General features: G+C 41.2%; 1 protein-coding gene across 10 annotated transcripts in view; it reads left to right on the top strand.

The window, feature by feature from the left end:
- The window catches only part of TBC1D5 (TBC1 domain family member 5), a 1653915-nt gene that overhangs the window by 7984 nt on the left and 1626852 nt on the right, over positions 1–19079 (top strand). The window contains exon 2 of one of the 10 annotated variants that reach the window (XM_029589264.1): positions 565–656. The exons of the other annotated variants lie outside the window; for them this stretch is intronic. The gene's annotated coding sequence lies outside the window, so the exon portion shown is untranslated. The remainder of the gene's footprint in view (positions 1–564; positions 657–19079) is intronic. 10 annotated transcript variants of the gene reach the window in all.

The raw sequence follows: 19079 nt of genomic DNA, 5'->3' as shown, positions 1-19079 counted from the left end.
AATTTCTTCCTGTTCCTTTGGGTTTCCAGCTTAGTCGGAATCAGGGAATTGAATTCACAACTATCCAGGGACTTTTCATCTATTTTATATCTCTGTTGCAATGTACCTAGGCTGGTTATTGCCTCAATAGACCTGGAACACTCGGCTCATGGGCCCTGAATACGGCCACTAGATATCACTCTTGATGATGGTGACATCCATTCTTCTTCAAGGCGCTATGAACATTTCCTCCATAGCATGGAGGATAGAACTGGGGAACATCAGCATGGCATGATACTGTCACTGAGCCAGCTGGCCAGCCTGCCCATTTCTTGTTTTAAAGAAGTCAGATTTCAAAGGGATCTAGATAGACCAAGTTAGCCAGCTAGACCTTTAGGGTGAAAGTTGTACCCCTCAGAGTGGCTAAAAATACTTTCACAATATGGATGCTTTTATCCAAGATACTCCCGCCAGTGTGTTTTTAGGTTGGGGGCGGGGGGAATAAACTATGTACTTGCAATTGTAATTTCAAATGTACTTATGTAGGTTTGCCTCTGTTCCTCTGCCACCTTTGTACTTATTAAGAACATAAGATATGCCATACTGGGTCAGACCAAGGGTTAATGAAGCCTGGTATCCGGTCTCCAATAGTGCCCACTCCAAGTCACAAGTATCTGGTAAGTACCCAAACATTAAATTTTATTTATTTATTTATTTAAAAGTATTTATATACTGTTTAAAATGTACGTTTTATCAAAACGGTTTACAATAAATAATATAAAATAATAGATTAGAAAATAAATTAAAAAGGAATAAAAGTTACACAAATTGGTATATAAACAATAGAACAGAGAATTTATATTTAAAAATAGATCCCATACTACTAATGCTGGCAACGAGCAGTGGCTATTCCCTATTGATTAATAGCACTTTATGGACTTCTCCAGGAACTTAGCCAAACAGTTTTTAAACCCAGTTATATTAGTTTCCTTAACCACATTCTCTGGCAATGAATTCCAGAGCTTAATTGTGTGTTGAGTGAAAAGTTTCTCCAATTTGTTGTAAATGTACTATTTGCTAACTTCATGGAATGCCCCCTAGTCCTTATTATCTGAAAGAGTAAATAATTGTTTCACTTTTACCCATTCAAATCCTTTCATGATGATGTAGACCTCTATTATATCCCCATTCATGCATCTTTTCTCCAAGCTGAACAGCGCTAACCTCATAGGGGAACTGTTCCATGCCCTTTATCATGTTGGTCTCCCTTCCCTGTACTTTCTCCAGTGCAACTATAACTTTTTTGAGATGCAGTGACCAGAATTGAAATATTCAAGGTGCGGTCTCATCATTGAGTGATACAAAGGCATTATGACATCCTCGGTTTAATTAACCATTCCTTTCCTAATAATTCCTAACATTCTGTTTGCTTTTTTGACTGCTGCAGCACACTGAACTGACAATTTCAACGTAATATCAACTATGACGCCCACATCTTTTTCCTGGGTGGTAACTCCTAAAATGGGACCTAACATCGTGTAGTTATAGCATGGTTTATTTTTCCCTATATACATCACTTTGCATTAGTCCACATTATATTTCATCTGGCATATGGACACCCAATCTTCCAGTCTTGCAAGGTCCTCCTGCAATTTATCACAATCCACTTGTGATTTAACTACTCTGAATAATTTTGTGTCATCTGCAAATCTGATCACCTCATTCTTCGTATTCTTTCCAGATCATTTATAAATATACAAGCCGTTAAGCCCGTTTAAACGGGCTACATCCCTCTGTCTCTCACCTCCCCCTCTTTCTCTCTCCCCTCACTCTTCACCACCTCCTACCTCCCTCCCTCCCTCACCCACTCCTCCCCACCCTCCCTCTCCTCTCTCCCTCTCCTCTCACTCAGTCCCTCCCTCCCACTCAGTCTCACTCACTCCCTCCCCCCTCTCTCTCACTCAGTCCCACTCACTCTGTCCCCACTCCCTCCGTCCCCTCCCTCAGTCCCACTCCCTCCCTCCCTCTCTCTCCCCTCAGTCCCACTCCCTCCCTCTCACTCAGTCCCCCCTCCCTCTCACTCAGTCCCCCCTCCCTCCCACTCAGTCCCTCCCCCTCACTCCCTCCCTCCCACTCAGTCACTCCCTCCCCCCTCACTCAGTCCCACTCACTCTCCCTCAGTCCCACTCCCTCCCTCCCACTCAGTCCCTCCCTCTCACTCAGTCACTCCCTCCCACTCTCTCTCTCCGTCCCTCCCTCCCACTCAGTCCGTCCCTCCCTCTCTCTCTCTTCTCCCTCCCTCGCTACTGGCCGCTACCGCCGTCGCCGCCACCGCCGTCGCCGCCGCTCGCTACCGCCGTCGCCGCCCGCTGCCGGTACCGCCGCCGCCGCCGCCCGCTGCTGCCACTGGACGCCGCCATTGTTTTCTTTCAGACGCTTGCTCAGAGCGACGTGCTCGCCCGCACATGCGCGGTAGAGCTGGTCTCTACTGCGCATTTGCGGCACGTCGGTCAAGCTTCGTTTATCTAGTAAGATTAAAAGCAGCAGTCCAAATACAGATTCCTGAGGCACTCCACTGTTTTTTACCTTTTTCCACTGTGAAAACAGTACTCTCTGTTTCCTGTCTTAACAAGTTTGCAATCCACAAAAGGACATCACTTCCTATCCCATGACTTTTTAGTTTTCTTAGCCTCTCATGAGGGACTTTGTCAAATGCCTTCTGAAAATCCAAATAAACCATATCTACCAGTTCACCTTTCTCCACATGCTTATTCAGTCCTTCAAAAAAAATGTAGCAGATTTGTAAGGCAAAACTTCCCTTTGGTAAGTCCATGCTGGCTGTGTCTCATTAAATCATGTCTATATGTTCTGTGGTTTTATTCTTAATATTAGTTTCCACGATTTTTCCCGGCACTGAAGTCAGGCTTGCCGGTCTATAGTTTCCTGGATTACTTCTGGAGCCCTTTTTATATATCGGGGTTACATTGGCCATCTTCCATTCTTCAGGTACAACAGATGATTTTAATGATAGGTTACAAATAAGTCTGAAATTTCATTTTTGAGTTCTTTCAGAACCCTCTGGTTCAGGTGGTTTGCTACTCTTCAGTTTGTCAATTTAGCCTACTACATCTTCCAGGTTTACTGTGATTTGGGTCAGTTCGTCTGAATTGTCACCCTTTGAAAACTCTCTGGAAAGTGTATCTCCCCAACATTCTCTTGAATAAACACAAAGCAAAAAAAATCATAAAGGCCATTGTAGAAAGACTAATCTTCCCTAAGTACCCCTTTCACCCCTTGATCATCTAATGGCCCGATAGTCTCCCTTGCAGGCTTCCTGCTTCAGATATATTTAAACAGTTTTTATTATGAAATTTTGCCTGTATGGCCAACTTCTTTTCAAATTCTCTTTTAGCCTGTGTTATCAATGTTTTACATTAAACTTGCCAATGCTTTATGCTTTTTCCTATTTCAGATGAATCCTTCCAGTTTTTGAACGAAGAACTTTTGGCTAAAGTAGCCTCTTTCATCTCACCTTTTAACCATACTGTCAATCATTTGGCTTGCCTTCCACCTTTCTTAATGTGTGGACTACATCTGGACTACGCTTCTAAGATTGTATTTAAAATGTCCATGCCTGTTGTACACTTTTAACCTTTGCTGCTGCGCCTTTGTTTTTTCTAACAATTCTTCTCATTTTAACAAAGTTTCCCTTTTGAAAGTTTAGTGCTAGAGTTGAGGATTTACTTACTGTTCCCTTTTCAGTTATTAATTTAAACTTGATCATGTTGTGGTCACTATTGCTAAGCAGCCCCACCACTGTTACTTCTCTCACCAAATCCTTCGCCCCACTAAGAATTTCTCTTAGCATTTCATCATCCATCTCATCATTTTAGCCGCCAGATGCACAGTAGTATGCTCCTATCGCTATACGCTTCCCCGACACACATGGTATTTCTACCCATAAAGATTCTATTGTGCATTTAGTCTCTTGCAAGATTCTTATCTTGTTGGACTCTATGCCATCCCAGACACAAAGCACTACCCCTCACCAAGTTACGCCTCCCTATCATTGTGTTATAATTTGTACCCTGGTATGGCATTATCTCATTGGTTATTCTCCTTTCCCCCATGTCTCTGAGATGCCAGTTAAGTCTGTCTCATTATTCACTGCTATACACGCTAACTCTCCCATCTTACTTGTTAGACTTCTGGTGTTGGCATACAGACACTTCAAAATGTGTGTTTTGTTTATATTAACAACCTGTTTTCAAGTTCACAGTGATAATTTGGAATCTTTTAGCTCAGGAGATTCTTTACTTATAGGCACATGGACTACTTTTGCTTTTATTGGAACCACTATGTTAACATGTCCTACCTACCTTAGGGCCTGATGTACTAGGGCTCTTCTCCCATTCTGGGTCTATGAAAAAAGTGCTTGGTAAATGAGACCCTTAGTGAAGCGCAAACTGGGGTGCTGTGAACGAACTTGCAGGGGGTTGCAAATGTCATATCATGGGGGAAGGTGCATGCAGCCACTAGTGGACCCGATCCCTCAGGCGACTGAGCAGAGGACACCCTGTCTGTGCAGGCTTGCGGTGTTAGAACTTGTGAGAGTAGCACTTTTTCAGTGCTGATCTTGTGATGCATGAGATCAACATGGAGGAAGTGCTAGTCCTGCCAATTTTTAATATTGTGGGGCCTGCACAGAGGAAGAGGCAGCAGAACAGGATTCAGTGCCAGAAGCAGTGATGAGTGTTTGGCTCCTCCCCAACAGCCACTTGGCGGTGACAGCGGCAGCAGGAATGAGAGAGACTCCAAGGCTGCCAGCAAAACAGAGCAGGGCCTCCTTTAGTGTGTGTTTTTGTATGAATGGGAGCTTCTGTGCGTGTGAATGGGTGCCTGCCTGATGCGCGTGTGTGTGAATGGGTACCTGCGTGCCTGGTGCGCGCACGCGTGTGTGTGTGAATGGGTGCCTGCCTGCTCGGTGCGCGCGTGTGTGTGTGAATGGGTGTCTGCCTGGTGCGTGTGTGTGTGAATGGGTGCCTGCCTGCCCGGTGCGCGCGTGTGTGTGTGAATGGGTGTCTGCCTGGTGCGTATGTGTGTGAATGGGTGCCTGCCTGCCCGGTGCGCGCGTGTGTGTGTGAATGGGTGTCTGCCTGGTGCGTGTGTGTGTGAATGGGTGCCTGCCTGCCCGGTGCGCGTGCGTGTGAATGGGTGCCTGCCTGCCCGGTGTGCGTGCGTGTGTGTGTGAATGGGTGCCTGCCTGCCTGGTGCGCGTGCGTGTGTGTGTGCCTCCCTGGTGCCTGTGTGAGAGAATGAACGCGTGCATGCCTGGTGGTCGGTCTGTGTGGTGAATCTGGGGAAGTAAGAGCTTTTGTGTGCAAGGTGGAGAGGGGGAGGGACTTATAACCAGTGCATGAGAGTGTGTGGATATGTATGAGAGCATGTGTGTTATGTGTGAGAATGAGTGAACATGTGAGTGTGTAGATGAGCGAGGGAGGATAAAAGTTTGGGTATCCCCTTAGCCTCCTAATCTTCGACAATCTCAGGGTTACTGGAAATCAAGTTCCCAGGTATGGTCAGCAGGGGCTTTTTTTATCCTTATTAGTTTTAATTGTTGGATGTTATTTGATATGTATGTTTTGAAAAATTTTAGGTGCTTGGGAAAATTTAAAAAATGTATATGTCTTTAATAGATGTTCTATGTCAGTTTTGAAATATTTATTCTTTTATTAGTATAAATCTTCTATTATAATTGATGCTTTGTTTTTTTTATTTTATTGTTTTATGAGGAATTGTGGTTCTGTCATTGTTACGCTGGAGACAGAGTTTGGCTTCTTGGAGTTTCCATTTCAGGTTTTATTTGTATATTTTTTGCAGGTTCGAATTTGTGATCCTTTAATCTGTATTTGGCAAGGCTCTGTCTCTGCTCTGTGTGTGTGACCAAGCGGAGAGATTCTGCTAGCGTGTAGTGTCTGTATAGGGATCTATAGCAATTGGGTTTGATTTGTTTCCTCAGTAGGTGCTGTATTGGTATTCTGGGACTCAGTGTAATGTTTACAGTGCTGCTTTTTCACAGGTAGGGTTCTTGTTTGAGTTCTTGGTGTTACTAGTGTTACGTTCTGATAAGTTTGCAGCATAGATTTTTTTTAAAAAATGTGTCTGGCAGTGGAAGGAGTTTGTGCTGTTGTTACTGTGAAGTGCCTGTCGGGATTTGTGCAGTATCTGCCTCTTTGTCTATATGTGATTGCTCCTATCAGCAACCTGAAGAGAATCAAAACTGGAATTTTGAGCTACACGCACCTACACCTGATATGACCAAAATAGTGCAGCATATTCAAAATGTCCTATTAATATCTTGTAATATTGGTGAAATATCACTTCTACCAACTATTTTGTTAACAAAGAAACTACAAACATTTTCCCGAGAATTGACTGTGCAACAATTTGTCTCTTTGAATTATCTTTAAATCTTAACTCAGTCACCCCATGGTCTCTTTCCTGATTAGTGCATGTCTTATCTCAATCTCTATCATTTACCTCTCCCTTAGATTTCCCCACTCCAAGTACATGATTCTGGATTTTTTTGGCATTGAATCTTAACTGCCAAGCATTATCTCACTCCTTCTGCTTTCTTAGATCACGCTTCATTCTGTATATTCCCCCAGAGATGTCCACTCTGTTGCATATCCAAGTGTCATCCACAAAGATGCAAACTTTCCCTTCCTACCCCCTTGCAGTATTGCTTATTAGCATGTATAAATTAAGTGAGTTTAGTTTGGATTGATCAAGCTGATAAAATAATTTCGTTATTAATCATATGCAAATTGGTTGCAAGGGCTTATGTTAGAAAGATATTATATTGTACCACAGGGTCTTATAAAGCTATTCTGGTAGCCCCACATTCAGTCAATTTTTCAGAGCATCACAGTGATCTTGTATGAGAGAAACTTGCATATCCTGGGTCAATACTGTATGCAGATTTGCCTCTTGTCATAGTCTTTCTGGATAGCATGAAAACCTAACTGGTTCCGGGATTGACTGGGTAAGTTTGGGCAGCCTTGATCAAGAATGAAAGAGAGCATGTTAATGTTCGGCTAATGGATTGTTTACTGTTAGGGCACATCATTGTGATCTTAAATTATTTTTTGGCCCATATGTATTTTCCTGCTCCTTTGGGCTTACAGCTGAATTGTAAACTGCCTCTATTGGGTTACAATGCCATGTTGTTTGCAGCTACCTGGGTTTTCCCTCCCTAGTTTTATATCTCCTTCCCTGTTCAACCCAGCCATTGAAATGTTGATCTTTAGCCAGGCGCTGCAAACTGTGGTTCCCTTCAGAATCTGACTAATGTGGATCCACAGTCTGGCCAATAGTTTTTGTCATTTAGTTGTAATGGTTGACATTGCCCCCTGAGAAGTAGAAACCTGGTTCAGGAATCAAACTTGGGACCAGGCTAGCCCTCTTTTAATTAGTTTTAGGCTCCAACATTTTAAGACCAAGGATAACACCATATACAGATGTTCTGTATATTGCCAGAGCCCTTTGTTTTCAGTTTATTTTTCCTGGGAATTTATCATTATTTATTACAACAAGAACAAAAACAGGAGAAATTGGTAGAGTAAATATAATTTTGGTCTTGTAATAAAAATTCCTGGTGAAAATAAAGATTGAAAACGAAGGGCCCTATGTATTGCTGAATAACTGCGGGTTGCTAATATCTTTTGGTCTAATTGTAAAATACAAATTAGAAACATTGATAATTGGAATGAAAGTTTTAAGCCTGAAGTCATTTTTTGAAACGTGGCAGTCTGGCATTTCTTAGTAAACTATAACATCTTATCACAAAATGAGCTGGCTTTGTGTGAAGAAAAAAAGGCACATTTAACCATATAATATACTTTTAAACCCCGTTTTATATAATCCAACAAGTCTTTAAATACAAATAAAAATACTTCTAAAAACAGAAAATATAAACCATGCAAATTCTTCTTAATTTAATCCAAAAGCTTCAAAATCATTTATATTGATTCTGAAACTTTAAAATAGAAGGGCTTTGAAAGAATAGAAAACTATGATATCCTATTTAATATTTATGCTAGTCCTATTTGTCATCACCTTTTGAGACACTTGATTGGTTTAAGCTCCCCATGATTTGTGACACTATTATATGGGTATACATAAATTCAACAACAAAAATGAGGAATCTCCAACCACTTACAAATCTTTTGTTAGTATTTTATCCTTTCACAAGGGAATTAGTATCAGATTTTACTGTGCTCAGTCGTTTGACTGTTGCCCACAAAGGGCTACAACCAACTTCGTGTGGAATAGCACTTTTACCTCATTTACTATTTCCCGGGTTTTTTTTGCTTTTTTTTTTTTTTTTTTTAAGTTTTTCGAAAAATGCATATGTTTCAACTTATCTTAGTATTTGTTCCGTGAAATCACCAACACCCCAGTGTCTGTCTTGCCGTGACTCCAACTCGCACCTCTGTGTTCTCACACTTGATCAAGAGACGTTTTCATGCTTATTTTTCTTTTTTTTCTTGCGACGTTAAAAAAAACAAACAACTAACTCTCGACCTCCTGGGAGCAAGAAATAAAGCAAAAAAGCATGAAAACGTCTCTTGAATGTGAGAACACCGAAGTGCAAGTTGGAGTCACGGCAAGACAGACACTGGGGTATTGGTGATTTCACGGAACAAATACTAAGATAAGTTGAAACATATGCATTTTTCAAAAAACTTAAAAAAAAAAAAGCAAGCAAAAAAATCCGGGAAATAGTAAATGAGGTAAAAATAAGTGCTATTTCACACGAAGTTGGTTGTAGCCCTTTGTGGGCAACAGCCAAATGACTGAGCACAGTAAAATCTGATACTAATTCCCTTGTGAAAGGATAAAATACTAACAAAAGATTTGTAAGTGGTTGGAGATTCCTCATTTTCGTTGTTGAATTTATGTATAAGCATATATAGTGAGGAAGTGTTAGCCTTTTATAGAGAGATTATTGATTTTCCAATACGAAACACTATTATATGGGTGATATTTTTGGCCACTTTTTGGATATAGCAAGAAATGACTTTTGCTTGAAATCAGTTCTCCATTTAGCCACAGACCAGCACAGACAATAGCAGTGAAGTTTTCCCATAATGCCATACCATTATATATTTAAAAGTGCTTATATTCTGCAAGTTCCATTATTTATGTCTAAATATCTCCTAAACTGATGAAAAACAGAACTAACAATATTTAATCAAACTTGCATATATGTTAACAAGTAAAAACTGCAGAGCAACTCATGAGTAGTTTGTGTGTGTGTCACAAAACACTAAATTCAACAAAAATAAATACTATAAAAAGTCTATTTCACTTGATACTTCATTCACCTTTCTTCTTTCTGTTCCTGTTTTCTTTTTAATTGTTTTAGTTACATTTTTATTTTTACTCCTGCTTTCTTTCACTTCAGGGCTTGCATTTCTGAACCACTTTTCTAACATAGCCTTTATTCACACATCCTTAACCCTTAGTCTGCCGAATGACTTCTTTTTTCCTGATTTAAGAGGTGGCAATTAGCATGGCTAAATATATATAATGCAAGTTAGTATAAGTAAAGGTAACCGTGTTGTATCAGCTGAGTTGGTAGAGTTGGTGCTTCATCTAACAAAGAAATGAAAATAAAATCTTTTCATTTTGTGCTGTGGAAATATATGTACTACCCAGTACAAGGGCATCTTACTTATTGCTAAATTAGCACCAACAAATTACACTTAGTAGTTTCTCTATCTAAATACATTGCAGTTAACCAGGTGTGGAACAAATTAGAAATTTAAAACAGTAGTCTGCTTGATTTTCTGCTTCAGATCCATAATTTAACTGTATATTCTCCTCATTAAGTAGAACATAGTTTTTCTGCAGAGTTGAGTTTTCTGGAAAGGAATTGCAGAAAGAGTCTTGCAAAATAATCAAGGTCTTGTAGACTCATTTTTGTAGGTAGGGATACTGAGCATATAACTATAATATATATATATATTTTTTTTAGCTTTTCATTCCTTTTCATTCTACTAAAGCTATTACACCATGAAGGTAGCGCACTCCACTGGAAGACGTCATTCTCAGTAGATACCTGGAATGTGAGATGGAGGACATCTGTCCCTATATTAATACTGCTTACTCTTTATTCTTCCTTTTTTCCCTTAGAAGTCTGGCTACAATTAAATTGCTATAAGGATTTTACTTGCATTGGTGGTATAAGAATGCATGTCTTTGGCCTGGCCTGATATTCCATGGCAGTGTTCTGCATTTCTTTTTATCACTTGTCATTTTTTCCCAATTATTTTTGTTGGCTTCATATTTTTTGACTGTGGATTTGACATGTTTTTTCTTTGATATTTTAGTGGTATACCATAAGAATGAATCTAAGGACTTTAGCTAAACATGTTGTATGTTATCTGCATAGCCAGTTGTTAATAAAGGTGTTTACCCTTAAGCAAACTAAATACAAACCACACACGCTTATTAATGAGTTGCGAAATATCAAACCTCTCTTTTGATAATTGCTATATCTTGGGTAATTTTTTACAGTTTGGGTCTCACACTCTTATTTACAGCAGAAAGAAATCTGTTTTGAAAAATATTCCAATGTAATGATGTCTATCAGTCTATCGCTTTATATTGTAAAACAAAATTTTAGTAGTTAAAGCTGATGGCAGAGGGACAATTTTGAAAACTGTTCGAAAATAATCCATCCTAAATAGGGATAGAATTGTGTGTTCTACAATGCATGGAAATTTAATCACATTGGAGGTGTTCCCGTGAGTTAGATTATGTCCAGGGAGGCAAAACATACATTGTTTTGGCTTGAAAAATATCCACAGAAAAATCAGGTGGAAATCTCTGCAGGTGTGTGTTTCTGGAGCAATAATGGAGCAAAACAACTCTTGTAGTTTTGTGCAAACCCTGCAGGTAAAAGAACCTGTTAAATTTGCATCAATGTGAGCAGTTTGATTATTGCTCCTTGAGGAGCTTTTGACTGCTGTTGCTGCTAATGGTTACTTGCTACTCAATGTGTGAAACAGCAAGTTTGCTTATCATAAACTGTATTTCCCATTGGTAGCAGGATGAATCAGCCATGATGTGGGTGATGTCATTTGATGGCACCAAATGACCCTTTTTTCATAGCTAGTAGAGCTTTTTGCTGTACTGAGCATATGCGAGAATTCCCATGTAGGCATTTCCTCATGAGCCGCCTTAGTCGATGTTAAAGCTGAATCTGGCTAGATAGTCGACTCTCCAGGGAGGCAAAAAGGCATTTAGCAAGGCTAATTCATTCTGCTGTCTATGGAAAGCGTTATTTATGGTAAGCAAACTTACTTCCATCAATTAAGCAGGCGGCCATGAAATATGGGGAGTCCCAAGCTGAGGGATGCAGCGGAATGTTTACTGAGTAAGCAACCCGGACCCTAATGTGGAGAGTAGACTATTAAGTGAACAGGCTATGGAAAACTGCTTGTCCAAATTTACTGTCACTCCTTGAGAGGTTATCCAGACTATAATGGGACATAAAGGTATGTACTGATGACCAAGTAGCAGCTTTGCAGATATCTTTGAGAGGTACTGCTCGCAAATAAGCAATGGAAGAGGCCATAGCTCTACCTTGAGGACCAGAGTCTGTAATTCATAGGCCTGTAGCTGTGCAGCAGTGCTGGATAGAGTCCGCTATCCACTTAGATGATGTTTGGTGACTGCTATGCCAAATCTGCTAGGATCATAAGATATAAAGGGGCTGATGCAATACAGTGCGCTGAGCCCAGGGCACTGTATAACCTGCAGTTGGACACGGGTTGTAGAGGCGCTAACTGATCCCCTTATACAATAAGGGGATTAGCGGAGTGAAACTAATAGCGCTCATCACATGCAAATGCATGTGAATGAGGCTATTAGCTATTCACTCCCTATGCAAAAAAAAAAAATGTGTCTAGGACGCACATTTTAGCGATCAGAAATGAACGCCTGACCAGAGCAGGCGTAATTGCTGAGCGCTACTAAAACTAGTACAGAAAAGCAGAAAAAAACCTGCTTTTCTAAGAATATAAGAACATAAGAAAATGCCATACTGGGTCAGACCAAGGGTCCATCAAGCCCAGCATCCTGTTTCCAACAGTGGCCAATCCAGGCCATAAGAACCTGGCAAGTACCCAAAAACTAAGTCTATTCCATGTTACCATTGCTAATGGCAGTGGCTATTCTCTAAGTGAACTTAATAGCAGGTAATGGACTTCTCCTCCAAGAACTTATCCAATCCTTTTTTAAACACAGCTATACTAACTGCACTAACCACATCCTCTGGCAACAAATTCCAGAGTTTAATTGTGCGTTGAGTAAAAAAGAACTTTCTCTGATTAGTTTTAAATGTGCCCCATGCTAACTTCATGGAGTGCCCCCTCGTCTTTCTACTATCCAAAAGAGTAAATAACCGATTCACATCCACCCGTTCTAGACCTCTCATGATTTTAAACACCTTTATCATATCCCCCCTCAGTCGTCTCTTCTCCAAGCTGAAAAGTCCTAACCTCTTTAGTCTTTCCTCATAGGGGAGTTGTTCCATTCCCTTTATCATTTTGGTAGCCCTTCTCTGTACCTTCTCCATCGCAATTACATCTTTTTTGAGATGCGGCGACCAGAATTGTACACAGTATTCAAAGTGCGGTCTCACCATGGAGCGATACAGAGGCATTATGACATTTTCCGTTTTTATTCACCATTCCCTTTCTAATAATTCCCAACATTCTGTTTGCTTTTTTGACTGCCGTAGCACACTGTACCGACGATTTCAATGTGTTATCCACTATGACACCTAGATCTCTTTCTTGGGTTGTAGCACCTAATATGGAACCCAACATTGTGTAATTATAGCATGGGTTATTTTTCCCTATATGCATCACCTTGCACTTATCCATATTAAATTTCATCTGCCATTTGGATGCCCAATTTTCCAGTCTCACAAGGTCTTCCTGCAATTTATCACAATCTGCTTGTGATTTAACTACTCTGAACAATTTTGTGTCATCTGCAAACTTGATTATCTCACTCGTCGTATTTCTTTCCAGATCATTTATAAATATATTGAAAAGTAAGGGTCCCAATACAGATCCCTGAGGCATTCCACTGTCCACTCCCTCCCACTGAGAAAATTGCCCATTTAATCCTACTCTGTTTCCTGTCTTTTTTAGCCAGTTTGTAATCCATGAAAGGACATCGCCACCTATCCCATGACTTTTTACTTTTCCTAGAAGCCTCTCATGAGGAACTTTGTCAAACGCCTTCTGAAAATCCAAGTATTCTGTACTGCCTCCTACTTAATATCCTTGGGATACTAAATGGAAGGAACAACTCTTTAAAAAAAAAAAAAAAGTTTTAAAAAAGCACTGGCAGGGGTTTTAGACACTGGTTAATTCAGCGTCCTTTCTCCGAACCTGACTACCGGCACCTGAAGGAGTGTATAAAATCAATATTAAAGTGTCGGGCACTTAATATTCACTCCTTCACTTATTGCCCATTGGTCCTTTTCACTGACATTTGTCAGTGAAAGGATCAATCCCCTTTCGGGACAGCCTTCTGACACCTATTCTTTGATGTAAACCGATATGATGTGCCTACTAATATCGGTTTAGAAAAGCTGTTAAATTAAAATAAATAAATGTGACAGTAAAGGGACCAATCCGCAATAAGTGAAGGAGTGAATAAATTAATATTAAGTGCCTGACACTTTAATATTGATTTTATTCACTCCTTCTGGTGCCGGTAGTCAGGTTGGGAGAATGGACGCTGATAAATTCAGCTTCTGTTTTCTTAACCGGCGGACAGCCACCACAGCTGACCTCTTTCTGGCTTGCACTGTCAATGAGGTGCTAGGGGCGTGCAATCGCCCCTAGCGCCTCCTCGACAGCACGAGCCCTAATTTAAATAATTGCATCTTGCCCCCAGGAGAGGTGCCTGGGGGCGCGTTATGAAAGCGGACGCTGAATACAAGCGCTCGCTTTCAGCGCAAGTTTTTTGCATCGGCCCCAAAGAGCTGTGAAGCTTGGCGATGTGGCTAAGTTTTTCTTGTAATAAGCCAAGGCTCTTTTGCAATCTAAAATATGAAAGGACTTTTCACCTTCATGTGTGTCTCCTTCAGAAGAATATAGGCAATACGATGGACTGATTAATATGGAAAGCTCATAAAAACTTTAAGTAGAAATTTGGGGTGGATACAGAGGACTACTCTATTGTGGAAGAATTGCATGTGTGGCAGACAGTGAACCAATGTTTGCAATTCACTGACTCTTCTGTCTGCTGATACTGCTATAAGAAACACTACTTTCCTTTTCATCTGCTCGGCCAGTCCATTACAATAGGGATTCCTCCCTCCTTAACTTGATGGAGACGGAGAACATGCCTCCATGACCTCACTCTGGGCTATAAAGCAGGTGTGGTCCTGCTCTAATACCTGTAGCCTGTTGATGCCATTCTTTCTTTGTTTTTTTCAAACAATATCTGGAGCCTGGTACTACAGCCACTCTGTGTGAAGACAAAAGGTAGGCTGAGTGAAAGCATATGAAGAGGCTGAAGAGGAAGTACATGTCCAGGCATTCCTCCCAAGCTGCCCATAGTTCCCATGATTTTCCTTGTCTTCCTGGGCAGGATCTGGACTGGTCCAGCAGTATTCAAGGAAAGAAAATTATCAGGTAAGTAATTTCACCTTCCAAGTCAAAAACTTATGCCAGTGTTAATGGATCATCAATTGAGACAGAACAACATTCAGGTCCCATGGCATTGGATGTTGCTATGCCGGAGATTTGACTTAGTATAAGCCTCATAAATCTTGATACCAACAGATAAATTGAGATAGGTTTGCCTTCTACTTGAACATGGTAAGCCGCTATGGTGCAGAGAGGTACTATTTCTGAGAATGTGGCAAGGCCTGAATCAAAAAGAGAGAGTAAGTAGGCTACCAAATGTTTGGGTTCCAATGAAAACTGGTCCAAGGCATTATGCTGACACCATATGTTTTTTTTTCCATTTATAGCCATAGGCTCTCCTAGTTGATGGCTTTCTGGCAGATACGTCTTCAGTTTCTTTTTTTATAATTTAATTTTTTATTGAAGTTTAAATCTTTCACAATGATATGTGTATGGAGAGAGATGAAGTAATGGCTGAAATAGTAAACAAATACTTCATTTTGGTGTTCACTAAAGAAGACCTTGGAGAAGGACAGTCACTAGTTGACAAGACTGTGGATGAAGGTGGTACTCCGTTTACAGAAGAGAATGTATGAGAAGAGCTAGGAAAACTGAAAGTGGACACAGTCATGGGGCCTGATGAGGTTCATCCCAGGATACTGAAGGAGTTCAGAGATGTACTAGCGGGTCTACTTAATCATTATATCCCTGGTAACAGGAGTGGTGCTGCAAGATTGGAGAAGAGCAGTGGTGGTCCTGCTTCACAAGAGTGGGGGCAGAGAGGAGGCTGGTTAGCCTCACCTCGGTGGTGGAAAAATTAATGGAGATGCTGCTGAAGGAAAGATTAGTGACCTATCTATAATCCAGTTGGTTGCTCGACCTGAGGCAGCATGGATTCACCAGGGGGAAAGCCTGTCAGACAAATTTGATTTGTTTGGGTACTAGAGAATTGGATCAGGAAAGAACACTGAATGTGATTTACTTGAATTTTAGTAAAGGTTTTGATACAGTGACACATAGGAGACTCGTGACAAAATAAGAAGCTTGGGAATGGGTGCCAAGGTAGTAGTGTGGATTGCAAACTGGTTGACTGATAGGAGACAGCATGTAATGGTAAATGGAACCTATTCTGAAGAAAGAATGGTGTTAAGTGGAGTGCCACAGGGATTGGTTTTGGGATTGGTTCTGTTCAATATCTGTGAACGACGTGACTGAAAGGATAGAAGGTAAAGTTTGTCTATTTGTGGATGATACTAAGATCTGCAACAGAGTGGACACGCCTGAAGGGGTAGAGAGAATGAAAAGTTATTTAAGAAATCTTGAAGAATGGTCGAAAATTTGGCAGCTGAGATTCAATGCCAAGAAGTGCAGATTCATGCACCTGGGGTGTGGCAACCTAAAAGAGTTATTTTATGTGATGGTCGATGAAAATTAATGCGCATGGACTGGGAGAGGGACCTAGGTGTGATAGTGTCTGATGATCTGAAGGTGGTGAAGCAATGTGACAAGGCGATAACTAAAGCCAGAAAAATGTTGGGCTGCATAGAAAGAGGAATAATCAGTAAGAAAGAAGAGGTGGTGATGCCCTTGTACAGGTCCTTGGTGAGGCCTCACCTGGAGTACTGCGTTCAGTACTGGCGCCCGTATCTCAAAAAGGATAAAGACAGAATAGAGGCAGTCCAAAGAAGAGCGACCAAAATGGTTGAGGGGTCAACATTGGAAGACTTATGAGGAGGTGCTGAAGGATATTAATATGTATACCCTGGAAGAGAGGAGGTGCAGGGGAGATATGATACAGACCTTCAAATACCTGAAAGTTTTATGGTAAATCTGTTTTTATTATTTTATAAAATAGAAACATGAACATCAGTATAGCATGACATATGGTTCATAATGTGTCCTGTTACATACCATACACACTGAAGCTGCTAAGATCAACCCTTCCTCTCTCTGTGCCCCTAGGGGGCCTATCCCACTCCCCCCCCCCCCCCCGTGCACCCAAGGGAACCCAGGCATACATTCATAACAGCAACATCCACATTGTAAGAAGTATACAAAAACACAGAAACACATAAGACACCGTGTAAATCAATGTCAGATGTCTACCTGAAAGGTTTTAATGATGCACAGTCGTCAAACCTTCTCCGTTGGAAAGAAATCAATAGAACTGAAGGTCATGAAATGGAACTCTAGGGAGGACGACTCAGAACCAATGTCGGGGAAATATTTCTTCATGGAGAGGGATGTCAATGCCTGGAATGCCCTTCCAGAGTTGGTGGTGAAGATGAAAACAATGAAGGAATTCAAAGGGCATGGGATAAATACTGTGGATCCTTAAATGCTAGAGGATGGAATTAAAGAAAAGAGTCCATGGGGGTACCTAGGGGTAGATTGCTGGTGTGGCAGTTGCTACCCTTAACAAATAACATTATCAAGGCTTAACGCAACTCCATCATTGCTCTGTGCTTCAATGGCAGTGGGAAAAGGGAAATTGGATTTAGACAGCAACCATCAAGGGCCCTGATTATTACAGTTTGGGGAACAAATAAACATGGGGGTAACTTGCTGATGCAGCTTTTACTACCCTTAATCATTAAGCCTGATACTTTTGATGCAGCTCCATCATTTCTGTCTGCTTCCATGGCAGGGGTTAGGGAAAATTTAGATTCGGACAGCATCCGAGGGCGCTGACTTTTATGGTCTGGGAAACTGATAAGCATGAGGGTAACCTGCACAGTGCAGCAGATAGTGGCACAAGCTTGCTGGACAGACTGGGTGGATCATTTGGTCCTTTTCTGCCGTCATGTCTGTTTCTTTGTTTCTATGATTCTGCATTAAGCATATAATTCTTGTAAGTTTAACACAAGTCTAAGGCTAAAGTTATTACAGATGGGCTTGAGGGTGGTACTGATATTTTAGTCTGAAAGTCCCAATTAGTTTACTTTTTTTAGCATATTCTCTGGATAATATACTTGTGTGTTCAACTTTGTTGGTGTCTTTTTGCTTAGAACAAGATAAAGTCCTAGTACTTAAAAACAAAACAAATAAAAAAAAATAAATAAATATATATATATATATAAAAAAAATCCTTGCCCTGGGGGCATGGCTTTGGCAACATGCTGGCAGTTTTGCGCCACAAAGCAGGAGGTTTATAGGCACTTCAGCTCCTTCAGATGATATTATCAGGAACCACCAGAGTGGTGGAAGGGCAGATTCAGCAGCATTGGTAGGTTTTTCTCACAAGGCTCACCCCATTTCCACCACCACATGGCATGAGGCTTATAGGCACTTTGGCTCCTTTACATGATGTCACAGAATCCACCAGGGTGTGGGAAGGGCAGATTCAGCAGCACTGAAAGGTTTTTCTCACAAGGCTCACCCTCATGTTTTCAATTTCTTTAGGTAGAGAGAACTGCGATAACAGAGTTCAACAGCCAAGTGGACAGAATTAGGAATGGAAGATTTGGATGGAATAGACTTCCTTCCTCTTGAGTTAACAAGGTTGGGTTTGTTCCCTAATGAATAAGAGGACTGCTGGAAATCTGTACAAGATATGTAAGCCAGATCTGTCTGGGCCACGCTGAGCTATGAGGATCAGCTGAGGCCAATTCTTTAGCAATTTTTGTTTTGGCTATTAGCAGAATCAGAAAAGCGTATGTAGGTCTGCATTCCAATTAAGTAGGAAAGTGTCTTGTGCTAACCTGAATTTTCTTATTTTCCTGCTAGACCAGTCATTACGTATGGGATTTTCATTTCTTCACAACTTATGGAGATGGAGGGCACACCTCTTTTATGACCTAACTCTGGATTTATAAAGAAGGCATGGTTCTGTAGACAGATCTCAAGCTGCCAGAGACTTCATTGTCCTAGGCCTGGTTGAGCCCCTTGGCTGCAAAGACAACAGTCCTTTAGGGTTGCTCCCCCTGGTAGGTGTCTGTTTCTGGGTAGGGGTGGACTGGGGGGTTGGGGGTGTGGAGAGAAGAGAATTTTATTTTTTCTTTCTCTGTCCCAGTTGAATTCCCTCATATCCCCTCACAGTTTCTTTAGGGGTCTGGTGAGTGCCCTTGCAGGGGGATTCCTTTTTCTTCTTTCTAAGTAATTGAGAGCCCAAAGGTGTGTGATAAGGCTATGGACTGCTTCCCCGCCCCTCCTCTCCTTGTTTCCCACTCTTCTCTGTTACTTTTTTGCTGTCTCTGTATTTTTCCTCCTTCCTTCTTCTGCTCTGGGTGCAGCAGGGTCGAGTAAAGCTGTGTTAAAACAAACAAACAGGAAGCCTGCAACAGTCTCTGCTGCCGACCTTGCAGGAGCAGTGATGATGTTACTACACTTGAATAGGCTCCTAGAGGGCCTGCAGGAAAGGAGTAAGCCACCAGGTTA

The sequence above is a fragment of the Rhinatrema bivittatum genome, chromosome 2 (genome assembly GCF_901001135.1).
Source record: "Rhinatrema bivittatum chromosome 2, aRhiBiv1.1, whole genome shotgun sequence".
NCBI classification, from domain to species: Eukaryota; Metazoa; Chordata; class Amphibia; order Gymnophiona; family Rhinatrematidae; genus Rhinatrema; species Rhinatrema bivittatum.
Note: the sequence above shows the minus strand (reverse complement) of the source record. Positions and strands in the feature narration are given on the sequence as shown.